This window comes from Actinia tenebrosa, unplaced genomic scaffold, assembly GCF_029948245.1.
Source record: "Actinia tenebrosa isolate PJP-AT-01 unplaced genomic scaffold, QUT_ActTen_1.0 PGA_scaffold12__29_contigs__length_12842862, whole genome shotgun sequence".
In the NCBI taxonomy this organism is placed as follows: Eukaryota; Metazoa; Cnidaria; class Anthozoa; order Actiniaria; family Actiniidae; genus Actinia; species Actinia tenebrosa.
In genome coordinates this window covers 7835034-7845578 of record NW_028292572.1, presented here as the reverse complement: position 1 = coordinate 7845578, position 10545 = coordinate 7835034, and the positions used below count along the sequence as shown (strand labels likewise).

General features: G+C 34.4%; 1 protein-coding gene across 3 annotated transcripts in view; it reads left to right on the top strand.

Moving 5' to 3' along the window:
* The first annotated feature begins 1703 nt into the window (after window positions 1-1703).
* Window positions 1704-10545, top strand: part of LOC116298364 (histamine H2 receptor) — a 54175-nt gene continuing 45333 nt past the window's right edge. For 2 of the 3 annotated variants that reach the window (XM_031707164.2, XM_031710851.2), the window contains exon 1: window positions 1704-1927. The gene's annotated coding sequence lies outside the window, so the exon portion shown is untranslated. Of the gene's footprint in view, window positions 1928-6088; window positions 6164-10545 lie in introns of those variants that run through there. The other variant, XM_031707896.2, reaches the window with a different exon arrangement.

The following is a 10545-nucleotide window of genomic DNA, read 5'->3' as shown; positions in this document are numbered from 1 at the left end:
AGTATTTTAATTTAGTTTTATTGAGTTTTTTAAAAACAATATTCATTCAGTCAAATTTTTATTGCCCAGAATCTTCCTTGGGTGCCTTTGATGCATTTTCTTACATTTTACTTAGCTTCGCAGCTTTGCTCTGATAAATCAAAGCTCTTACTTAATTCTAGTAATTTTTTATTATTATTATCATCTATTTACTTTACTTTACTTAATATCATTTTCTTTTTATAAATTCTGATTGCCCCAGAGATCGTCCTTGGGTCCCTTTGATACATTTTTTCTGCTTACCTAGGTTCGCAGCTTTCCTCTGATAAAATAGAAACAATTTGAGTTTTAAATTATATCCCATTTAATTTACTTAATACTATCTTTCTTTTCATAAATTTTCATTGCCCCAGAGATCGTCCTTAGGTCCCTTTGATACATTTTTCTTCTTACTTTTCTCCTCTAATAAATCATAGTCCATGTTTAATTATAGTAATAATTTGTAGTTTTTTTAAAATATCATTTATTCACTTTACTTAATATTATTTTCTTTTTATATAAATCCTCATTGCCTCAAGGACTGTCCTCTGTGTCCTCTGTTTCCGTTTTTATCCCATTTTAATGCTCACTTTATTTCTCAGTTAGTTAATCTCTCAGAAATCAAAGTCCTTACATAGGGCTTAGACTTTTGACTACCTAAGAAATAAAGTTACAAGCCAGAACCATCTTCCCTTTCAACTTTCCCCAATATCTATCGGCTCTACATTTCGTCTCGCTCTAGATTATTTTTTACAGTGAAATTATAAAACTAATTTATTCTAGCTAATAATGTAACTAATTTCCAGCGTCTACGGATTTATTTCCAGCGATTTCTAGCATTTTGTTTTTGCAGAATTTAATCATATGACATGATATGACAGCAGCCAACACAAATGAAAGACAGCCATAAGTTTTGTCTTTCAAGGCTCTCTAGATCTGGAAGAGCATTATTAATGAAGGGATTCCGATCCGTGTTTAAACAAAGTTACCATACCACCATACCATACCATCTTGCCAATCGAGGTCAGATAACACTGTCTACACTCAATTGCAAAATCATTGTCAGGCACATTCAAAACATGGAACATAGAAACTGAGTCCGAAATGGTACAAGGAAAGTTCACTTTCTTCTGTCCGCTGCAACCGATAAAAAACTTCGAAGCCGTGCAAGATGTCAAACGCAGGTCCTCTGCCGAAATACGCTTCGGAATCTCATATTTAATGCGAAGTGCAAAATGAATAAATAAAGCATTGTACTATTTTTTGGGGGTTCCTATTGATAGCCGTTGTATTATTACTGAAAGTATTCTTCCATCATTAAATAAAGGCATTAGAATACCTAACCATGTTATTTCCCAGAATACCATTCTGTTTCGAAAGCAGTCGACAATGCCGATTATCTAATTGAGTATATCATACACTATTTTACGGCTTTTTGATGCCAATTCTCGCCCTTACGAGGTCTATAAAGTAGTACAGATATCCTGGAACTCTAGCTGTCTGCTAAAAAGCAGGCAGGCGTGGTAGATAGATCAACGAGATGTGTTTGTTTTCATTAAGCTTATGCAAGACTTTTCCGGAGTCCAAAAGTGGCCGCTATTAGTTATTTCAATGACTTTGGTTTACAAAAATTAAATGAAGAAGAAATTCGACTGAGAGCTCGAAGCCGGAGAAGCTTAGGCTTTGATAAACGACCGTTGTCATGGTAACTAAAGAAGCAAGAAAAAATCTAAATGATGATTGAGGAACACAATAAGCACGCGCGCGCAAGACAGAGACTTTGAAGCATAACTTTTAGGCAGTTCAAGGGAAAGATTGATCTAATAGCTGCTTGATGTTATTCTGAAAGGCACGTCTACGTGCTATGAAACACATAAAAAAGATAAAAATTTTGCTGTATTCTCTTAAGGTAAGTTCGTTTTATTAGGATGAGAAATGTTGTCGCTAAAAGAATGTACATTTATTAGTTTTTGTAGTAACAAAGTGGTTTCATTAATAGCAAATATGTTTTTTTTACACTGCGTGTGTTTATTTAAGTTACTGCTTTGACTGCGCCATGACAGTTACGAATTTTAGGTTGTTTGTCTTAAATGCAGAAAAAGAAGAAAATTAAGAATTAAATGAACAGAAAACTATGATATGTATTTGACAAATGACCCTTTGGGTTGTATGGGATTATAAATCTTAAATTCGTAAAATAATTATGTAATTTTAATATATTTTTCACCCTCTCTCTCTCTCTCTCTCTCTCTCTCTCTCTCTCTTATTCAGAATCTGTTTCAGTTTCTGTTTGTGACTCACTCTTTCCTCTTTCTCCCACTCTCCCATCATTGAGAAAGTAATTGGTAAAGACGCGTCAAAAAACTATTGTTCTTTAAATATTCAAAGTATTCTCCAGTGATCTAGGCGTTGCCTCATTAGATACATGCTGTGTTCAACGCCAATACAAAAAACGTTTGTCTCACTAGGAAACGCGGAGTTTGTGTAGAGCTGCACGATGTTAGTATTGTAATTCTCATTTCCGCAAACAGTTCACAGAGCGATGACGGTTTTTAATCAGGTTTTAAGTCATTGACGACCGTCGTACGATTAAAGTGATGGCTATTACGAGATGCCTTACAATATTCATTTGTTCTAGAATCATAAGTAAAGGTTTCCTAGAATTTCAATTTGCACAATCATGAATTACACTAACGAACCAAGACATCTATCACAATCTAAATGTGCCAACAAAAAATTGCCCAACCAAAGTAGAAGTGACAGGAACTCAATATATAGAAGTTAGGATTATTTATTCGTTCGCGATAGCAGAATATTTGAGATCGGATGTCAGTAATGTTTGAAACGTGTGGGACTTCCATATAGTGAATGTAAACCTCATTTTATTAGGACTTCCTCATTTTTGTTTAAAAAGATTTAAACGACTTTAATCTTCTCGGTATTTCTGACATTTTTGTTCGGTAATTTAATTAAGGTTGACTAAATATGGCAAGCTTAGTTGGTTCGATTTTGATTTATCTAGGTTTTTTTTTTCTTCTTTCTTTCTCTTTTTTTTTTTTTCACTTTCCGCGCAAGATACAAGATACAAGATACTCCGAAACAAAACACGCGGATTTAGCAAAAGAAAATGTTTAGCTTGGTCAGGAAGTAGAAAGTATCAAAACAAGTTTTAGTTTTACAACAAAATCATCTTTATATATTATTTTTTAGGAAGCAAAATTAAAAACATAACATAAGCAAGTAGGCAAAGATGACGAATGATCATGCAGACGCACACTGCGCATGCGCCTATCAATATAAACAATTTTCTTGAAACACTCAACACGCAAGTATCTTTCTAGAAAAATTGTAATTAGTGACGTTGATTTAATATTCATAGTAACGTAAATAATTTCAATTCTTTATACATTATTTATATTGCTTTATTGTAATTCCATTTGCATGGTAAATTTAAGATGAAATCATAGGTGTTGGAAGTGCTCGTAATTTGACACATTCGAGAGAGCTTTGCCACGTTCTGATTGAAAATATGGTCATATTCTACAAATTGTCGATCCAAAATCTCTTGTAAATAAAGAAATGAGAACTAGTAAAAGCCTGATAATCCTAGCAACAACAGCAACACAAAAAAGGACCAAAAATAATAATTAATGATAAAATAATATTTTCAAAATCAAAAACAACGACTAAGATCAAGATAACAGATTTAACGATCTGACTATTCTTTCAGTTCAGTGCACTTCACTTAGCAACAGTTAGAGTCCCTCTTGGTCACGACAACTTTTAAATCATGTATGCTGGCACCTCTCTCCCTGCTCTGTCAGTATGGACGACAGGTTGCGAGTGTTGTTGCAACAACAACAAAAAAAAATCTTATACTCATTAATTATTCATGAGCTCTTCGACCAACCAGGGTTTTTTGTTTGTAACACGTGCAGTAGTTTGAAACCCCCATCAAATACGACCGCACCCATTTCAAAGTTCTAGTACTTTGAAATATTTCAAAGTCCTACTTCTCGGACTTTGAAATATTTCAAAGTACGCCTCGGCATTTGAAATTCCACTCGGATTTTGAAAGCCCAATAGAATACAGCAACTCGTATTTGAAACATTACGCATATTTACGCCAAGTTTGCTAATTACAGTTGATTGACATTAAGATATAGAAAAGCGAGTAAAGGTTACCTGAGATGTAGTCAGGTAGCCTAATACAAAAATAGTGAGGAAAATCGTACATGTGGCTTGGGTGTCACGATGAATTGCAAATATGATATTTCAATACCAATAATTTCAGTGACAAATAGGCTAATAAATAAACATATATTGAATATAAAAAAAAGTTAAATGAAAAGCATCATTAGTCATGATAAATCAAGCAAGTGGATTACAAATTATGTGTGTACAGTGTATATAGATGTAAATTAAAGAAAGTAATAAGCTAAAGAAAAAGAGAAAGTAAAAAAGCTTCTTCTGACTAAACTTTATCAAAAAAGCTTTTTTAAAATTTAGTTTATTTTTAAATATTTTTTTGAAGTGCTTGATTCGATATCCCCAACGATAGAATTCCAAATTATTATTAGACTCAAATTGCCAAAATTTTGGCAAGAGAAAAAGAAGAACTAGAAGTTAAACTTAATGAACTTTTGAAACTGGGCGAAAGAAATTGGATAAAGAAGCACGCATATTAACATTTTTTATGAAAATGCTGCTGTTGCTGTTGTTGTTGCTGCTGATGTTCATGTTGATTGATTTTTTCTGCTATTCTTATTGTTGTTGTCGTTATTGTCATGTGATGGTATGGACGCCTGGCTTATACGATCAATGCAATACGTACAAGCAAAATATCTCTCCCTCGGTGCAGAGCCAGACGTTTCCCCCCCTACTTTTTATATCGCTGTTCCATTAAGAATAGATCTGAATTAGACTAGTCTATTTTGGCAAATCTGGAAATCCGAAATCTAAAAGCAACCTGCGCCAAGAATAACTGAATCTAAGCAAGACTGACGCTTCGTAGTCAAACAATAATACTATTAGAACCATGCATCGAATCAATTATCACAAGTGGATACTGACAAACTACCTCAGTAATGCTGGAATCGTCATCGCTATGAAATCGTTTTCTTCCACAGACAAGCATTTTGATTATCAAACAGGTGAGGATAGACTCTCTTTGTGAAAACTTTGCAATTAAAAGAGCCAGAATATTATATATATTTCTATTTTTGGATTGCTGAATGTGACGATGAAGGACCCAAAAGTCATTTTTTTATCAAATGTTTCCGAATTCTTGATAATGTGCATTTGATTACAAGCGTTGTTTGATGTTAAAGACTAGCTAGGGCAAGGCGTAGTCGAGGTCACTTGATGTGTGTATTAATACTAGTGAAGTATGCAGAAAAAGTTTGACATGTGTGTTTGTTTTTCATTAAGAATGTGATTAAAATTTGATGGGGGAAAAACGACGCTTTCTGAAAACTGAGACACATTTTGAGTTGGAAAGTTATGTTGACGATAAAGATGCGTACAAAAATTCCCACTTTGCCACAATCTTCCAGCATTTTCTTGGCAATCACGAACGAATGTTATTGAGTGGTTTAGCAAACAAAAGGGTGCTTGGTTCGCATACGAAACAATAGCATTGCAACAATACCCATATGTTGAAAACACCAAAGGTGGTCTTGACTAACACACCTCACCTCATTTCGATTGGTTAACTCAGTCCCTACCACGGCTGCCACAGAACATCACGTATCCAAAAATGTCTAATAATAAACTCACAAACAGACCTCAAAAAACAACGCTCAATCCATTTGTAATTAGGATTTCCGAACCACCTTTCAACTGCATTGAAGATTAATGCGAAGATAAACTTTCTTAGAAATTTCAACAAATATTGAAATAAGCCGGACTGACTTGATCGATTGACAGTCGGAGCCTCGCCAATGAGCAAGCCCGGATAAGATTAAAAAAACTCTCTGAGCTTCAGAGGGGGGTAGATTATATCAAAACAAGCTAAGTACGATTTAATTGCGAGTGTGATTGTCCATCAGAAATAGGCAAAGCTCACTATCTGAAAAAAGTCAGTTGAGTTGTCTACACAAGAGAAGTTCAAATCCGCCTTGCAATGATTTGCAAATCTCTTTATGTGAGTATGAATATAATGACTTTAGAAATCTGTTTCCAGTGAGCTATCTTTGGATAGATCAACAAGGGTATAGCCTAGAATAATTGACAGAATTGAAAAGGCTTACGAACGAAGCTTTGTCCCATCTCGTATATAGTCCAATGATGTTGTCGGCTATCTGCCAGCGACCCAACTTATTTCTCAAGAAAAAAAATTAAGTCGTCTATAGCTTCATTTCAAGTCCTCAGTTGACTCAAATCTGGTACCACTCCGTCTTGCACCAATTCCTTATCTCAATGCCTCTTTTAATGATTCATATTACTCAAGAGCCTTCTCATTTGTTGGTATCATCAAACATGCTCCATGCAGATAGTCAAACGCGGTAGGTATTTTACGTCGTAGATATTCGACGCCATGGCAAACCTAGTTGTCTCCTGTTCCCCTAGAAAGTGGCACCAGAGGTTCTGCCCAAGGTTTCTGTATTACAAGAGCGCCAGTAAAAGTTTTGCATGTTTTGCTTAAAACTGTCCAAACATAAGCTCTAATTAACGTCTAATCTAAATTGGTCTTCAAGAGGGTCAAATGGAAAAGATTACCGACATCTAGGGATCCACTTGAGTCAGTTTGTGAAATATAATTGTCATTCTGATAGTCATCTCTGTTTTTTGTTTGTCACAATTGCGTATACGATATCGCTATAGCTGTATATCAAAGTATGATAGGCGTTCATATGCTATCAGCGATATTCCTTCACAATTTTTCGTAGTGCGAAGGCTAGATTGGACGTCATTATTGATTCATAGAGAACTCTTGCTTCGCTTGTTATCAGTATACTGATTCAGTTACAAAAATACACTTCACTTCAAATTGGAAAGGTAAGAATCAATTACTTAATTAAAAAATCGGCTACTTTTTAAACATTTTTTTATTACGTTGCAACGAAAGTATTGAAATAATTCATATTTCTAAAGGTTTTTAATTGCGTACGCTTGTTGATGATATCACGGAAATGAGAAAGAATGAGCTAATTCTATGGATTAACGAGAGATAATACTGCCCGAAAGCTTTAAGCCTCTTCGTACGTGCGCGATGCTTTTTCTCCGTACTCAATGTCTTACTTTGTGCCATTGCCATCTTGGAATGCCGACTGCTATCAAGAAAATTGGTAAACGTGGGATGTTTATATATTATATAATGAATAATGTTATATTTTTCGAAAGTTTCAACGGGGCAAGCCGCGCTCACAGCTGCATTAGAGACAAAATCTACATAAAAAATCTTGTAGCAAGATGAAACTCAAATGTCTCCATATGGTAAAAGCCGAGATTACTCACTTTTCACATCGCGAGCCTCAAGTCTAGTCTTTGAAGTACTGAGCATTCGACGGCCAACCCTTAGAAACTGAATTTTACTCTCGTTACAAAATGATCAAACTTCTGCTTACCGTAAACACACCTCTTAGTCTATACTAGAACAACTCAGAATTAAAATAGCCTTTTGTTAGTACCCTTCAAAAACGTAGGGTGCATAGTCTGTCTTTATATATAAGAAAAGTTTATCTATCTATAAATCAACATTTTATTTTTATGGCAATGAATTAACCCCTTATCGTACGAGCGCCAAATTAATACTACAACCTAGGCTGCTTCTGAACATATACTACAGGCCACATAAGTGTTTCCTTATATAACGAAGTTTATCTAATTATGATTTGAAATTTTATTTTTACGGCAATAAATTTACTACATGATTTCGTACGAGCTGTTGAAATGTGCATATGCTAAAGGCTACAGGTTTATCTATTTACAAATGAAGACTTTATTTGTATGGCAATAAATTTACTCTATTTCGTATGAGCGAAATATTAAGTCGCACTGTCAAAGCCTCCAATCGTGCGTACTTCTAGTTTTTTTTTTTAGTTCCTCGCGAAGAACACGTCTCCTTTAGTTGTTCCAGATTCCCCACAAAAAGATAACGACTCTATTCAATTATTTAAAAAACACTCTTGATTATTTAAAATTAATGTAACACGCTGCCTGTAATAAAAACGAACAATAGAAAAATCACCTGTAAATTGGATTTTTGTCTCAGCAAGTGTCCCGGACTCCTGACTTAAGGGTCTTAGTTCATTGTTTAAACTATTTCAAATACGAGTTTAAAAACGTATTGAGCAGATTAGCTTATATTCTAATTCCACTTTAAAGACCGCGGTCATTATATGCTCCAATTGCTTTTTAGTTTGAAAATCAAAAGGGAGTTGGCTTTTTTCCTATCAGCTTGAAGTCGGAGTATTTGACAATATCCTTTGCATCGTAGAAGCTGCAAAGGGATAGTATATAGAAAACAAAGTGTCTGGCTTACAAATAATCATATAAAGCCTCGAAGGCGCTTCGAGGTTCCTGTTTGAGTGCACTACTACACAGGAGGATATCTCGTCGTCACTGATCTAAACTTTTCTCCGAACTCTTTGGATGGGAATTTTTTATCCGTTCAATATAAAAAAATTCTGGCTTTTAGAAGTCGGTATGTTAGAGACGCTCTATAACCTTGACTTTGCGAAGTTCTGAATTTTAATTTATGAATTTTTCTTATCCACCCGCAATTGAAATTAAGGTTTTAGATTGCCTTCAGTGAAAAGCACGCATGCGCAGTGCACTCCAAAACCGTGCGGCGTTCAAAAGCCGGCGGCTTTACTACGACAAGCCCAAAGCCAACATTGATATCAAATTTTCGCTAAATTAATTACTGTTTTCGTTGGATTTACTTAGAGTTAACGATATGTTTAAACAGAAAGTAAAAACAGCAATGCATATCATTACAAACTAACAACGAGCCCAACCAGCTTTTTAGCCGGAAAGCGACAGAAAAATATCTAAAGATTTCCACGTTGGAAGTTGAATAATTTTCAGTGATTTGAAATGTGAACAAGAATTAGTCGATAGTAAATGAAATTAGCGGATTACTCGGTACGAAATGGGTCGTTATCGGCTACTCTACTCAACCCAGGAGGTCCATTACTGGTTCTATAAACGATTTTGAAACGAATGAGGTTTCGATCTTAGCAATTATATACGTACTGCTAATTGCTCAGTTAAACGTTTGAGGCCAGAAATCCAATTAGATATGAGTTTTGTGGTCTCTTGTTTTTTTCTACTTTTGGGATGCTAGCTTGACCTTAGCGTACTTAGTTTTCAGTTCAAACCGTCGTTAAGAATTCGGGCATCACATGGTAAGGGATTGGCTTGTTAAAGTCTCTTTTGAAAGAAACGGTTTTCTCTTATAAGAAATGTTTGGCTTTCATCTTACGTAACTTAGGCTAATTATTGTACTATGGTTTCACAAGTACTAGTTTTTCACGATCTTATTTTTTACTTTAGCTGGATATAATACGAGCTGAGCTCCAAATTTAGTACGTTCAATAAAAACTTAATTTTTTTATTATTGTTGTTATTATTATTATTATTATCATTATTAATATCCTTATTGTTCTTTTATTTCACAGCAAAATAAGAATATTACAACTCTTTTGCTGGTATACATTAATATTGATATTATTATTACTATTATTATTATTGTTATTATTATTATTATTATTTTGAGTGCAATCATTTTTATAATTCAAAATGAAATTATTTATCGTTAGTATAAATGAAATTATGATTCATAAGTATGTCGTTTCCTTCTGGTTTTCAAGTCTCCTTTAAGGTGAGGTATCTTTTATGATAACTGTGGCTTTTTCAATTAAGACACTTTTGTTCTCAAAGAGTTTTGACGTTAAATATGAAAATACTCACAAAGGACCAATCACAGAACAGTGTTCGGAACAACTGGAGTCCGAATCCAAATCCAAATCGATTTAACATGTTTGATAAAAAGAGCAATTCTAGTAATAAGTTTTCCAAAAATAAGTCCAATGCTTTCTTTTGGAGTCAATTACTAGGATCCTTCTTAAAAACTTCCTCGTCGATTGACAAAAGGAAAAGAAAATTACCGTAATTTCATCTTCCATTTTTATTGGTTGAAAAATAACACGTGATCAATGCTTACGTAAACACGGGGAAATTTGCAGCCGCCTAACCTCCCACTGTGAAATATTTAAATTCTACCATACATAATCTGGCTATTAAATTAACTTGACAACAATAAAATATCTCGGTGAATTGAATCGCAAAAGCCGTCTTTGATTACAATCTCTTGGTTAGATAGTAATTATCGAGATGAAGAATTCTGAATGTGGGCTTTTTTAATGAGGGGGGAATCTTTTGTCGGCAAAACCGTTAAAAACTACACTGGAGGAGTAATTTTAGCTCGATGAAAGTTGCTGTGTCAGACTTTGTATTAATGAATCGAGAAGTGCTTCCTTTAATTTGAACTTACAGGAACTAAGCATTTTGTGCTTCTTC